The 16,152-nt window shown below is 39.8% G+C and overlaps 1 protein-coding gene and 1 long non-coding RNA gene across 4 annotated transcripts in view; one reads left to right on the top strand and one right to left on the bottom strand.

Annotated features, from left to right (window-relative positions):
- Positions 1-8,998: 8,998 nt before the first annotated feature.
- The window catches only part of LOC307020777 (uncharacterized protein), a 230,581-nt gene continuing 223,427 nt past the window's right edge, over positions 8,999-16,152 (top strand). For all 3 annotated transcript variants that reach the window (XR_013802976.1, XR_013802977.1, XM_079652341.1), the window contains exon 1: positions 8,999-9,157. The gene's annotated coding sequence lies outside the window, so the exon portion shown is untranslated. The remainder of the gene's footprint in view (positions 9,158-16,152) is intronic.
- Positions 10,121-11,674, bottom strand: LOC307020789. Its single transcript, XR_013802979.1, has 2 exons — positions 11,531-11,674; positions 10,121-10,667 (listed from the first exon to the last, which is right to left on the bottom strand). It is a non-coding gene; the product is annotated as an uncharacterized lncRNA (long non-coding RNA).

Here is a 16,152-nt window from a genome sequence, read left to right on the forward strand (position 1 = left end):
TGAACAGTGAATATCTGTTTTTTTGTACAAAGAGATACACGCACAGGTATCATCTTCTTGGACAAAACAAGAATGACTCTCACTTTATTGTAACAAATGAAAGGTCTTGAGCTAATACAAACGCCACCATCAGTCCCAGATCTTTGCTGAGCCCTTAAACACACAAAACAATCAGCACTAGAAACTTTGGTGGCCTTAGTGGGTTTATTGTCTGATACTGTTGAACATGTAATAAAAAAGAAAGAAAATCCCCTGTGGTATATTTGCCAAGTGTACTCACAGTCCTCTCTTCAAGTGTCATTTTGGTGCCGCTTCAACTTGACCCTTTGAAACAAGGATGCTTCACCAGGAAAAATATATGAATGACCAAGCAATCAAGGAAAGGAAGGGGAAGGGAAGCGTGTGTGTCTTCCCTTGAAAATACTTCTAAATTGACGTTGAGCAGTGCAGGTCCAGAGGAAACATTTGAGATTATTGCATTACTGCAGGTTAGTATCCCCTACGAAGGAAGAAATGGGATTCACTGAACACTAAAATTATGTCTCAAGAAAGAGATTTTTGTCTTTCCCAGGAAACCTTTAAACTTGTCCCGTGCACATTTCATGTCTTTCAGGCCAGTGAAAACTATCTTCAGGATACAAAACACAGAGGGATTGGGACAACGTGTCTTCAGGAGGGGTCGACACCTGGGGAGTCTTCCTTCTTTGTCTCACAAGTGTACAATACACATTCAATGAAGGGAGTGCTTTGCACAAACAACTGGATACAAATGCAAAAGTTAAGGATATGAGGAAATACTAAAAGAAAATATGTATGGAGACATACATTACATCACACACATATCGTCTCCACTTTATTATTGACATACCTACTATTGCTATTACTATTTATAATGTTCAGGTATTGGTAAGACTCTTGGAACATTTTGTATTTGATCATGTTCAAAACTGTGGACATGCATTACATGTATACATTAAATCCTTATTTATATTGTTGTCTTTATATGAGGGGGGTAGAAACACCTCTCAATATAATCTAAAACATCCCCTCTAACAATGAACTCAATGCTAAAACATATCATTTAAATAACACTTATCCGACAGTTTAAAAAGAATAGTTCAGCTTTACATGTTGTTTTAAGTTAAGTAATAAATGAACAACTTTCAAATCAGCATATTTCTTTGATGAGAGGGTGACGAGTATTCAGGATCTAGTTTGGTCATCAGGCTGTTTAAAGATAGTATGCACAAATAATTTAACAAGCAGCATATTGCACAACAATGAAACAATGCCAGTAAAGCTTAATGTATTTATTTAATGATTGGCTGCAATTTATAGCGCTGCAGGTTTTTTCTTGAGCCTTGAACAATACAATAATAATATGGAAAAAAGCCTGCACGAATGTTGGGAGCAGGCTTGGGAGTATATGGAGAGAAGAAATAGAATAGACAGCAAGGCAGGGGTCGATAAACTAAGACAAGATGAGAATGAAAGTCTGGAGCCATCCGTTAACCTCCAGCAATTGAGGAGACAAACCTCAGCCGTAGTTAATGTAGACATGTTGGGGACCGGCAAAGAGAGTCAGTGGACTCTAACAACACTGAGGGCATGATAGCTAGTTCAGAGAAATAAAGTGAACGAAACTGTGGGCTAATGAGCCATGAAAAGATGGAACCCACTGGCACCAGCATCTCTGCCAGAAAAAAGGAGTGAGTAAATAATGTGGAGGGGGGAACAAACAAAGGAAGAGTACAGCAGCAGCTCTTGGCTCTTGAGGAGAATCAGGCAGTGCTCAGGTAGCCTTGTTCTCTGTTTATCCGAGAACAACAGAGCAATGCGCCGAGGTGTGTTCCTCCAGGTGCATTGTGGGCATTGCCCACGGATGCGCTGTTTGATTTGCGCTCGGCCTTGCTGTTGTGCTTGTCTGTGGGCGCTTGACATGTGCACTGCCGCATGAATAATTGAGGCCTCGCACGCAGTCAGGGTCCAGCAAGCACTGCTTGCTCTCTCGCTCGTTCGTTTTCCCTCAGTCCTCTTTTTTCTTTCTCCCCTTCTCGCAACCTTCCCCAAGTCTCTTTGTCTCACTTTCCTTTCAACTGAAATCAACAGCCAGTCCTTCACAGAATCTGTTTTGAAGATGCTGTGACATGGACGTTTTAGTGATATTTTACCTGATCCAAATAGTGTTTACCCTCTGTCACCTGTTACTTATTTTTTCCACGTAATGCCTTTGTATCTAAAACCTACGGTCTGTCATCTGATTTCATCCAGATGGCCCCTCAACTGAAGTAATGTCTGCTTGTATTCTATCTGTAAAACTATTATGAAAAGTCAATTATAAGGGCTAACATTTCAACATCAGATACATTAGACATCTGAAATGCAGCTTTTTGTTTACAAATCTATCAAAACATTTTTAATATGGACTCCATATGTCCCCATGAATTACGTCCAAGGCCCTGTTTAGTCCATTTTCATCTGCTTTGACTGACACACGCTCGGCAGGTGCTGCCTTCAAGTCCATACCAGAGGTCTAAGCGGGAGTGTGAGATAAAGAAAAAACAGCGTACCTGGGTCAGACTGTTGATGAAGACATGCTAAATCAATGAGAAAAGACTGGAGGAGATGAGAATATATGAGTGGTCTGTCAGTCTGTGTCTTCCTCCCACTCTTTCTCTCTCCCCTTGCTTTCTGCTTCACACTCAGGCCAGTACAGTTATCAGCCCCAGCAGATAAACAAGTCTGGCTGCCAGATATAACTCCAATATGTGAAACTCAATCATAACTCCGGAAACCGGCTGGGAATATGAACGCAGGAAAGAGGAAAATGAAAGCTGCCATGCCCAGAGGGCGAATTCCAAGGTCCCTTTTGGCAAAGTAAAGCTCCGTCTCTTCCCTCTTTTCTATCACTTATTTATCTTAGAAAGTCCAAAATAAAATCACCATGCGGCAAACCCTTTTTCTAACCCCCCCTTTACATTTTGTGTGAACATGTTCTCATTCGTTTTTATAGTATAAAGCCGAGAAGAGGTGCCTGGTGTCTTCATTCTGGAGTTCAGGACACCGATAGCTGTAGGGTACACGTTTCTGAAGTCTTCTTCCCCCTCCATCTTTTCCAGCAGGATCTCTCTGATTTCCACTTGTCAGCGAGGGCCAGTCATGCAGAGGGGATGGGACCTGTGCATCAGAGGGAAAGAGAAAACTTAAAGGCAGAAAGGAAAAAAAACAACAAGTGTGTGTGTGTTGAAAGGGGGGCGACTAGCTTTGACTGGACTCACTCATGCTTTGACATTGACGGCCCCGGGAGAGGAGAAGAGGACCGGCTACCCCAGAGGACCAGAGAGAGGGAGAGAGGGAGGGAGGAAGAGGAGGGGGGGGAACTGCCAGAGGCTGCGCTCGTCTTTGAAGCGGGGACTAGAAAGGGCTGAGGGCACTGTTAGCCCCCTTGAAGTGGTTTCAGCACTTGTCACTCTTTCGGGCATCGCCTGGAGCTGCGGACAGCTCTTCTCTTTCAGGATGAGGTCCCACCATGGACTGTGCAGCACTGATGCTCACCTTGATGTGGTGACTTGGATCAATAGTCAGACCAGTGAGCCAATGGCACCAGCATGTTGTGATGTTAAAAAGTAGCTGAAGTGCTTCTCAATGCCTGTGCGCCCGGCAAGTGAGAGGAAGCGGTTCCTGTCAAGATCATCTCAGCACCACACTGCAGGCTACAAAGTACTGGGAAGCCACAATGGATCAAGCCGTACAAAGATGCTGTAAAAGAAAAAAAACAGATACAAATAACTTTGAGTCACATCTGTGCAGTTTTAGAAGTGGAAGAAGTGTACTGTTACTGTTACTGCGCACGCGGTAAAAACATGAACTGGGTTATACATCCTTAAACCTGCAATAGCTGATTTATTTTTGACATTTTTGTGCAGCAGAAGCAGGCTATACGACAGTGACATGTAATCAATCACCTTATAATGACAATATGGAAAAAACGTTTTAAAATAGGTCACTTGACATTCAGCAGATACAAAGCTACATTAGGATTACATTAAATAAGAGACATAGTCAGGACAAAATGCAGGTTAGCCTTGGTTTCACTTGCTTTTACTGTATCAACACAATCTGTCATCTAAGATTTTTGTTATTGATGTTTTTGAATAAATTAAAGCATATTTCCATAATAATACTTACTTTTTGTGAGAGCATACTAAACCCCTTAGCTCCCAACATATATGTTCATTTCATATATTTCATTGCACACATTTTCACATCAATAATTATCATTTACTCTCATTTCTAAAATATATATATATTTGAAATACAGTAGCTGTTATCTCTGCTTCAGCATTCAGCTTTTTCTGATGGGAAATGTCTTCAGCCACTTGACGTTATCTTTTCCTGCACAGTTACAGTATGTTTGTTGAACTTTTTGTTTTAAACAGCTGCCTGCATCTGGAAACGGCACTGCTGAGGGTGGAGAGAGTGAATTAAAACAGTAAAGTTGTTGGCTGTAAAACGAATAACAAAGGCACTCCATGATCCTCAGGGAAACTACAGAAACATGTGATGACTCTTTTAACTAGTCTGTGTTCAAATACAAGTCATTACGTAATCCACAAATAGTAAATATGTATAACAAATATTGATAACATGCTGCTTTAAATAGTTCTTTATACTGTGTTGCATCCTTATGTATCATATATTTCTCTCTATAAAAACCTGTATCTTTGCTTAGTAGCCCAGCTCAATAAATTGCCTGAAATACTCCTGCTCCCAAAGTACCCACTAAGTACTATTAGTATTTACTGCCTGTGTTTCCTCTGGCCCCTCGTTCGGCCTCTCCTTTCCCCAAAGATAGATTACATCCAAGACAGCCTATGACCGATGGATAGGGGGCACAATGCCTGAGCCTTTGGAGAAATATGTGCTTATGAAATCATAAATATTATCTCAAACACTAATTAGCATTAAGAGCACCGGTGATTTTATTTATCAACTTTAGCCACAATTAATAACCACAGCCTTGAGAAGAGCAGGAGGCAGATAGGCAGGACATGTTTGCCGCGTCAAGGCCGTAAACCCATTACACACATAGACTGATTGAGGCAGCCCCACTGGGGGAATAAGTAATTGTGCCTGAGAAATTTTAATTGCCCTGAAATGCATTCTAAATTACACCACCTTGTTTTCAGACAGAAGTAACATGTCTGAAGGGCTGGGATAATGGTGGAGTGTCGTGGGTCCAGTAAGAGGTTGCTAAACACCAGACGACCTTGCTTTTCTTTTACTGATTTTGCTCTGTGTTTCAAACAAAGCTTAAATTGAGGGTTGAGTGTTTAACATTTTATTTGAAGCTTAAAGCAACAGTTTGACATTTTGGGAAATTCACTTATTTGCTTTCTTGCCCAGAGCTAGATGAGAAGATTGATACCTCTCTTGACATGTCTGTCCGATAAATATAAAGTTACAGCCAGCAGCTGGTTAGCTTAGCTTAGCATAAAGACAGGAGGAAAAAAGGTTGAAAAACCACCTACCAGCAACTTAGGCTTAAAAATAAAAAAAGCTTTCCTTTCTTTATGCTAAGCTATATCTGCTAGCTCTAGTATTTTATTTGTTTGTGAGGGACAATGCAAATACAATTGTGCATATAAAAACTCTTTGAATCTGACACAGATACAATTAAATAGGAAATTAGAGGGGATACAGATGTCAGAGTTGTATCCATCCCCCCCAAGAAGGCCAATAAGCCGTTTTCCCAAAATGTCAAACTAATTCCTTCAACAGTAACCTGTAAACTTCACCACTAGCTGGAGACATTACTCCTCTCCATTTATGAGATGCTTATTGGACTGACAGAGAGTGATCGTGGTTAAATGGAGGAGAGGAGATGGGGATGAGTTAAGCACAGTTTGAGGATGAAGGGGGTGAGATATCAAGGGGATCGGGGGCTGCTGCTGCCGGCGGGGCCACGGGCGGCTAGTGGTCTCATTGCTAATTATCTTTATTGTGCTTCTCTGGCAGTTTTTCTGTGCAGGGCCTGTCGCTGGCTCTTGTGTGGGAAGCTCTCCAGAGCTCTCCTTAGTGGCCCCTGGCTAATAACTGCTGAAGGAATCACTCCGAGGTCACAAGCCTTTCTCTGTTTTGTTTTAATCCCCATGGGGTTTGTTGAAAAGCCAGGAATAGGTGAACACACAAGGAACAATTCTTCCACTACATGCTTGACAACAGTATCTTTTGGTAGTTTGTTGACGCTCAAAAGAGATGGACATTCAAAATGTACACAAGATTTGCCTTAGGCCTGCAGAGGTCCTGCCTGAAAGCAAAGGGAGCAACAGTCAGGGCCTAAAGGTGATCCTCTGCCCCACCTGCTTCACACGCCAAACCTCCTCTCAGATTCTCACCCTCACTGTGGGGGGGCTTATAGACAAGCTCTCTGCCTTGAAAAGTGGAGTGACCACTGGGCAAAAACTAAAAAGGCTCTGACAGCTCTTTTGCTGCAGGGGGCTCTTGCACTATGTTGTTTTTCTTTACCATCCATGACAAGCATCGTGTTGAATTACCTTTCATTCAAATGTTCACGTGCACGCTCTTTGTCCAGTACTCAGAGTGGACAAGTCTGGGAGATTTCTGATGATTTGTGTTTCTGTGAGATATCACAACTCTCTTTTAACCCTGTGGTTGTTGCCAGAGTTTGCATCACCTCAAAAATATTTGGGTGAAATTCAAGAGGGGAAACCTATCAGATGGATGAACATTGGACTGATGTGTTTGCAGAAAATGAGTAAACAACATTAATTTCATATGAATGAACAAGAAAGTAGGAAGTGGAAATCCTCACAAGGGTTTTTTATGTGATACTCTCATCAAGCTGATAAAAGATTAAGATATAAAAGATATTAATCAAAGTGTTGTGGTGATGAATCAAAGTCATTTGACAAGACAAGCTCCCGTATGACTTTGTTGTATTAATTGAATAAATGTTTGTGAAAGATGCACTTTGTCATTCTAGTTTTCGGGAGACTTTATTCAGGCTGCGTTCAGAGCTGAGAAGCGCTGATAGGGGAGCTTTATAGCCTACCAACTCTGTAGAGAAGACCTCTGTACTGTACACTTCTGCAGAATTAACACAAGAGTCAGTTGATCTTTGTCGCTTCAGGGGAAAACAGACACCAAAAGTAAAGCCAGATATAGTTTGAAAGCATGCCTAAGATCATACACTGTCTTTACCATCAAAAAAGAGTCCAGATGGATATTCTTAACCGGTTTAACTTGGATGAATTATTTAAATCTTCCCCCAATGCCTCTCTGGCAAGTGAATCCACAACACACAAATGGTCTTAGCTAAATGTTATCACTCTTCTTAATTTTTTACAACTCACTACAATCTGTCTTCTGGAAGTTCATCCAAATGTTGTATTACTAAATGGACTATTGAAGTTTCAGAGTTTTGAAAACTATTTACCTCGCTGAATTGTTACAACAGACCTACATTTTCTCTTGAAATTAAAAGCACACTCAGCTTGATGGTAGGATGGGACACAGAGAAAATGTAATTCTTTAAAACCTGTTAGAAAAAAAAAAGATTGTTTAAATTTGAATGTATATTAAAAAAATATATCTTAAAACCTTCCTGTTTACACTTAAAGATACATTTATATGAATGAACATGTCTTTAATTCACTGATAAGGGTCATATCTCATTCCCTTTATCACTCAACTTCACACAGTATAAAGCGCATACTACGAATCTGGGCTTGAATTATTACATCATGAATATTTTCATGTGCTCGTTGGCAAATTCAATTTGAAGCAGAGAGCTTTGCGAAGGGATGGAGTAACAGTTAAGAATTGGTCTCAGAAATGAGCAACACGGCCGCCTGCTGTGAACTGTCAAATCGTCCAGATTGCTTGACTTTTTGAAGATCTTGCCACATGTGGTCCGCTTTTTGAGGCCAATAAAGAGGGAGCTCTGCTAATGCTCGGTGGGGCACCCACTTTGATACCAAACCCATGGCTTACTGTGACAACACATCACAGGGGGTCTCTGTGAAGATAATCTCTAATAAGGGATGAAACGCTGCTGCTGATGAAGCGGCTGAATGCCAGGTTGATCTTTGCAGAACTGCTTTAAGATTGACCGTTAATGACGATGTCTTAAGATGGTTGAAGCAGAAGCCTTAATGATGGACCTCCACCCTTGGATCTGCTTCTGTTCGCTGAGATATTGTGCTATTATTTATTTATCTATGTTATACAATTTATGTTTAATGAAACTCTTAATTGATTTATTTATGAGAAACACAATATGACCTAATGTCTTTATTAATGAGAAACTGTTTCATATATCAAAATAATGATCCATTATAATTAGATAAAAAGCAATGATGAAAAACAAGTGACGCAGTAGCTTGTTTAATTACTTTTTACAAGAAAGTGACTGGCTGCTTGTTTCTTTAGACCAAAGAAAAGGCCAATTACAGCTTTTATGTAAGACAATGTTTCATAAATAAAGTGTTTCTCCTTATGGTTCTTTGATATAAGTGTAGCCTATCATTTCAATGTAAGAAGAAAGTTTTGTATACAAATATAAATATTAGTTTTGTTCAGTTTTTATTTTATTTAGAAAGACTTTGTTAGAAAGTTTCATAACATCGAAAGAAAATCAGTTTTGAGTACAACAGAAGTTGGAAATACATTTAGAAAAACAACAACGGCTTGAATTAAATAAAAATAACTAAATACGTGTATGAATGTTATGGTTATATTATATATTTAGTCAGTGTTTGTTTATCTGTTTATTTGATATTAAACACGTTGAGTCTTCAGACCATGTATAGAAGCAATACAACGTATACTTGCCATTACTTTTTTTCATTTCAGTAAAAAAACTGTCCACAAAAAAAGGAAGCTTTTATTTTGGTGAATAATTTACGATATTACGTCACTTACGCAAAGCTCTTACGTCAAACAACTAGTTCTCATTTTGAGCACGACGTTTGAGGACGCCGCCGTGATTAGCAACACGTCCATCAACAGCAAACATTTAAAAATGAAAATAAATGGACTCATACACTTCTGCAAGACAAGAGATAAGTTCTGTGTGACATTGATGTGGAGTGGAGGCAACAACTGACACGGATGCGTTATATCTGCTGGACAGGTAAGCTACCTGTGATGAAACATAACACTAATGTTTGGAAAATAAGCTAGCTTCCTCACTGATGTACAATTAAGCTAATGATGGGGAAGTAGGCTAACTATTAACTGAGCTAAGTTGAAACTACACTTGATAACTTGTGTTTATAAAACCTAAGTTTCAAAAAGTGTACTAGCCTTAACACTGCTTTCATATTGCCTCATCACCTGTCACTTAGGTTACACAGAGGAACTTAATGTTTTATCCCAATAGTGCTGCACCACCTCACTTTTAATTGTCATGTCCTTTATATCTCTATAGTAAACGGTTGCCATGTAAAAGGTTAGAAAGCCATTATTTTACCTAAAGCTACCTTAAAATATTTTAGGATTTCTAAAAAAGATTTGGGGCCATACAATTATTTGGTACCACTTTACAATAAGACTACCCTTATAAAATGTTTACGAATAGTTTGTAATTCATTTATTAATTAGGTTGTGAATACTTTATAAATCATTAATACGGTTTTATAAGACATATAAACAGGGCAAATGTGACCGGTTGCTTGCCAAACAGTGAGCCCACATTTATCTGTTCTGCTAAGCCTTATATTGGCTACCTAGCTTACTTCCTCTTCTTCATCAGCCAGCATCCTTGGTATCTGTTGTTGAGTTGATTCTCCCCCCATCCATCTTGATGTTTCTTGGCATCTCTTTATGACCATCTATGAATGAGTTACTAACATTTATAACTGCCAAAAGGGAGCCTTATTGTAAAGTGTAAAACACATTCCCATTTATTAATGAGTTACTAACATTTATAACTACTGAAAGGATGCGTTGTTTTTAAGTTTAATACACATGTCCATTTATGAATGAGTTATAACATTCACGCTTACCTAATACACATTTTTCACATGAAATGCAAAGTAAGATGCAACAGAACAAAGCAAAACATTTTATTCACACATGAAGAAAATCAGGACTCAAAATAATGACTGTTTAGTATGACTGATACACATATTTAAACATAAAGGCTTTTTTCAGACATAAATGAAAGACTTGGTAAGACATAATGGTACTCAGACTGGAAAGGCTTTGTGTATCCTTGAACAAGCGTCCAAGCAGTCCATCAGGGTGAGCAGAGCCAAGCCAAGACGACCATTCAAGAACCTTGAGGTGTTCCTCCAACAAACGTTTCCTCTCAGTCTACGGACATTTCCTTTGACGGTCGACCAAGCTCTTTCTGTATGTTGGGTATGACTGCCAGTCTGGGTGTTCACAAGCCACGTGCTGTGGTTTATGGTGTAGTGGTTGTACCCCATGTTACTCAGCACTCTCCTGTATGCCCCCCACTCATCACGAATAATGCTACTTCCTGACTTAACATGCCGTCTAATCAGAGGGACAAGGTGGCATCTTGATCGTTTCTCCACTAGTTTCAACACTAGTCTCCGCCTTTTGTCTTTAACTCCCATCATTCCGAAGACCCATTTCTTCCTTTTCCAGGTATGTCCAAAGCTTCCACGTGCATACTAACAAAAAATAAATCATAACATCATCTTAGTTAACAACAAAATGCACACAAATTACAGTAAAAATGGTTGCACATCATGTTTCAAAATGCCATACTTGTTTATTAGGTGCATTGTATAACATGATGTGAGGGTAATTATACAGTAATTGTCCATATTGATTTAAAAAAAGAAAAAGAAAGTATTCTCTTGTACAAGAAAGCCCAGTCTATAACTGCAGAACATAGGAACTGGGTACAGTACCTTCTCCCAGACACAAATACTCAAATAAAATAGTTTACTTTATCAGCATTGGTATTACCAATGCTTACTATTTATTTGATACCAATTTGGTAATACAATTAATAAAAAGAACAAGGTTTGGGTTCTTCAGATATGACTGTGACGTTAACGTGTAAGCTCAATAATGAACTCCAGCTCAACCAACCATAATGTAATATCTAAGTAATCATCTTGAAATATGACATTATTATTTGTAATGTACATACATCTTATTGTGAGGTTAATTTCACATACACTACGCTGCTCTTCAACACTACTTTGACGTTAGCTTGTCTACATAATCGAGCGTAGCGAATTTAAATTAACTCTAGCGATTCATAAAGTTACCTACCTAATACAATATCTCTCTAACTTACAAGGATGACCTTATTTTACCAACCTCAAACAGAAGCCGTTTATTCTACAATATTATCCCACTTAACACTTCTCTGTTACGTTTTAACTTGGAGGCTAGGATTAGCATCGTTAGCACAGATGTATCTACCACTTGCTTACATGCTAACCCAAGTCTTAACATTCATTAACGTTAGCTGACTCAAAACATAAGCAATACATAAATAAAGTACTCGAATTTCACTTACCGCAAAACCGCATTCATGCACCGTCTGTTTTAACCGCAGAGCGAGTCACAATAGTCCGATATAAGCATGAAGAATAGTCCACAAGGCACCAGCACAACAAACACGGCAGAGTTCAAGTTATGTTCCCCGGATGAGCTGAGTAGGCGGAGTGTCTGTAGCATCACGGAGCTGCTAGCAGAGCAGAAAGCTAACAGCAGCAGTCACTGGACAGACCTGTCACTCATGTGACCACGCGCTAATTTAAAACTTTAAGGCTTAATATAACTTTAAATAAAAAATGGTAGTAACTCATTCATAAATGGTGATTTGTTTTACACTTTACAAGGCTCCCTTTTGGCAGTTATAAATGTTCGTAACTCATAAATAAATGGTCATAAAGAGATGTCAAGAAACATCAAGATGGAGGGGGGGGGGGGGGGGAATCAACTCGGTGAACAACAGATACCAAGGATGCTGGCTGATGAAGAAGACGAAGTAAGCTAGGTAGCCAATATAAGGCTTAGTCATCTTGCCAAATAGTGAGCCTGTGTTGATGTATGAAAACTGTTAGAACTGGTTTATAAATGGTTCTTAATGATTAATAAAGTGTTTTACAACCTAATTCATAACCTAATTATAAACCCTTTATGAATCCTTTATAAGGGTAGTCTTATTGTACTACTAACAGGTTTCTATTTATTTGCTACACCTAGCCAAAATTAATGCAATCTATTACAACAGTTCATCATATCTTTATGAATGTTATAATGTCCAGTTTCTGTTTAAACTATTTTAGAGAGATGTTAATTCAACTATGTGGTAATCGTGGTGCTGTTGAATTGTATAATATCAGACTGACAGGTGTGTCTTGTATCTTGTCCACCCTCAATGAGGATATGCTTGATGTCAGTAAGACCTCTGAATATTGAAGTATAGTTGTACTTGCAAGATAAATCTGCTGGGCTATGATAGTATTGAAACAAAAGAAAATGGTAAGAACAGGTTAGAAAACTCGGCAAAATCTATTTCCCCCCTTTTTTCCTGTAGTTTCTGCCTTTCTTAGTTTGAAACAATGATCAGGCCTCACACAATTCTTTAAATTAAACAAGGTACTCTGCTCACAGTCTGTAGACAAACATTACTTCACACAAGTTAAAAAGTTCACGGCCGAGTTAATTGGGCTGCTGATATTGAAAGTCTTTATCACAGGTGTTCACTAACGATCGGACCACCTGCTGAGCAAAAGAAAAGTCTGTGATTTTAGAATTTTTTTTTCTTTTCATTGCAGGAAAAGCACAGGAGAAAAGAATAACCCAAACAATGGCTGCATTCCATTTAGGTGACATTGTTCCAGGGTCCTGGCTTTGTGCATGCTGGTTCACTGTAACTGTTTATTGGGACACCTGAATGGAGCAGAGCCATTGTTCATTTTACAAGTTACACCTGTGCTGTGTGTCAAACTATGCAAGAGATTATATTTGGAATAATTTCGGCCTGTTTGATTCATGTAAGGTTATAGTCTTACATGTTTCTTAGAAAGCAAAACGCTAAATATTCTCCAATTTGAATTACTACAATACGCTGGCAGTTCATCAACACTGTATCGATATTTGTTTTAAGCTTAAAGTATAGCATCAAATACAAAAGGGAAAGTCTCTTTGGCATGACAACTTCCTTAATGTGCTCAAACGATGAGCAAATGGACAATAAACGCTGCTGATGATCTCGCTGTCAGATCCTGCCATTTCATATGTAACAGATCAAATTATGAGAGACCTTGCTGTGCATCGCGGGGCTCAGCATGGGATTAGGGGGCAACTATCTCAAGGCTGTGCTTCTCAGATAACCGCACCTAAAGCAACCTTTTCTCAAACACACAATTACCCGTCCGCCTCCTCCCCCCAATCCCCTTCACCACCTCCCTTTTGAATTTCATCAGGGGCTTAATTAGTATACAAATAAAACTTCCCTTATCTCCCTCTCGCCCTAATTGGTCTGTCTTTAGTTATGCCTGGTGAGTGTGTGAGAGAGCTGGGGCCCCTGTAATTAGGGTGACCGTGTTCACCTTTCCTCTCAGACGCACGGGTGCTCAGGCGGCCCGCGGGGAAGATGGGGCTCATCGTGCTGTATGCTCACATGGACGAGTGTTTGTGTGTTTGAGTGAGTGTTTAGGGTACGTGCGTTCTGTATGGGGGTGTTGAGGAGGAGGTGGGGTGGTTGCGCTCAGGATTATTGCTCTGCAATCATTCTTGGACCGTCCCAACGGTGTTCTCATGAGCCAGGAGGGCTTTGGGTGCTGCTGGTTCCCACTGAATGGAAGGGGCATCTTACTTTTTTCATTCCCTTCTCACTGTTCCTCCCCCCCCTCCACAACTAAAGTGTTTATCGATTATCTCATCCCGCTCTTCTACAACTTAATATTGGGTGACAGTGCACCGTAATTAGAGTTCAGCTCTGAGGTGGGGGTGCGGGGTTGCGGGGGGCAATTAGAACCCTTTGTTATTAAACTTGATTCATCTTCCTCCTGCCCTGCTCCGCTCTCCGCTGCTCTCCGATGCTTGCCAAGGGTATCGGGCCATCCAGCCTCCTGAAATTGGCTAACCCGCAAATTATCATGTTTGCTGCTAGACTTCCCCCCCCCCCATCGGCCCCCTCCAACCTGAACCCTTCCTCCCAGGTCTGCTCTCCTCGCGATGCCAATAAAACACAGTAATAACTGTAAAGATCCCCAGTCAAATCCACTCAGATGCCTGGACTTACAATCACAACAGAAGTCCACCAGAGCCACTGAGAGTACTTCCTTTACTGTATGGCTGCCTGCACACAGCCTTCAGTGTTTAGTGTGTGATCATTTAATTGTATAAATAAACAGTGTTATTTTCAGTTTTGTATAAAACATCTAATATTTCCCGATACATTTTTAAATACTTGAGTCATGGATGCTGTCATTTTTATATTTGCCAAGTGGGTTCTGTAATTCTGTTTGTTTGTTTTTCTGTTAGTAAGTTGCGTAGAGGAAAAATCTATAAATGGATGTCAATGGAATTTGGATGGAGGTTAGGCCATGAGCCAGGAAGCAGTGATTTGATGCAGGTGCAAATCCAACATTTTTGCTGAAGGATTTTCTAACATTGCACAATGGCCGTTTTTTAACATTCATTCTACTTAATCGAGACTGCATCTTATAAATTGGAAAACGAATCAGCCACTTGTATCTGTATTCTTTATATTATCAATCTCATGACAATTTATGCCAGAGTTTAGTTTTGGTTTAAAGGGTGCTAGTGGAGCCTCACAGATGGGGGTGCTGCAGCCCCCTCAGCACCCCCCTGCTTCCCGCGTCCATTCGCGATGTCTCGCTGTCTCGCAGATCCCACGCAGCAAGCAGGAAATGAACCCAGCTCACACTGTCCGCTCCTCGCAGCAGCGAGCCGCGCAACACGGTACCCAGAACCCACGCAGCATTCTCATCTGTTTGTCATTACTGGTGTCATTTTCTGGTCGATAACAAATGCCATTGTAACACATAATCGCTGTAACGGTGATAGACTCATCAGAACAGAGTGGGCGAGCTGACCAATCAGAGCACAGTGGGCTCACAGGGAGGGAGGGGGGGGCAGGAGCTCCAACAAGCCGTACAGGACATATACAGAGATGCTGTATGAGAAACCAATGTGAGTTTGGAACATTGAACAATGTAAATCTATTCTAGTAGACCTCAACAATGGAATTATGATCAGTAGAAATGGCCATGTCATGGGACCTTTAAGGAAAGGTCAGACATCATTTCCACCAATAACTTCTGCGCTTCAAAGAGTATTAAAACCATGTCGACTACTTTATAATCTGGTAAATTAATCCCTTGTTCATTGAACACATCTGAAATGAATTAATCAATTTACACACTTACTGAGAAACGCTGATATACAGGTCTGTATTGCTTTAAGCAACGGATTATCGGATTATATATTTAAAAAAAAGTTATGTATTTTGTTGTAACTAAGAAATAGACAAGCTCTTTACTCGGGTATTTCAATCCAAGCAAGTAGAACCTTTTAAAGGAAAGCTACAAACAATGTAAACAAGACCTCAATGCTATATTTATTGCGTACTTGCTCCAATAAAGCTTGATGATCCTAGTTGAACTTTTGTGTATTTTTCCTGCCATACATTAGCTCTACCTACATTATCAGCAAGATGTGGTAAATGCATAAAATCACTTTTCTTAAAAATCTATTACTAGAAAATAGTTTAACTTGTATAAAGTAGAAATCAATACAAAATAAATATCATCAAAGTGAGCTATAAACAGTGAAAGTAGTTTTTGTGTGTGCTGTTAAATGCGACCTCCAAACCTTCTTGCGTGCACAGTAATCCAAGTTTGACGTCTGGTTATCACAAACTGATGTCGAGCATTTCTGATGTAAAACTGTTGTGTGATAATCCTGGCAATTATTGAGTGCTATTATTTGCAGGATGACGCTATACCTAAGTTCTAATACTTCTTACTCGTTTACATAGTTTACCATTTGTAGCCTTAAAGTGAAAACTATCTGCTGTTCGTAGAATTAGGAAATGTAGTTGTTGTCGAGTTTCTTTGAGCCACAATTTAGTAGGAGTGAACTTCATCTCAGGAATAAAAC

Source organism: Notothenia rossii, assembly GCF_949606895.1.
Source record: "Notothenia rossii genome assembly, chromosome: 1".
Lineage (NCBI taxonomy): Eukaryota > Metazoa > Chordata > Actinopteri > Perciformes > Nototheniidae > Notothenia > Notothenia rossii.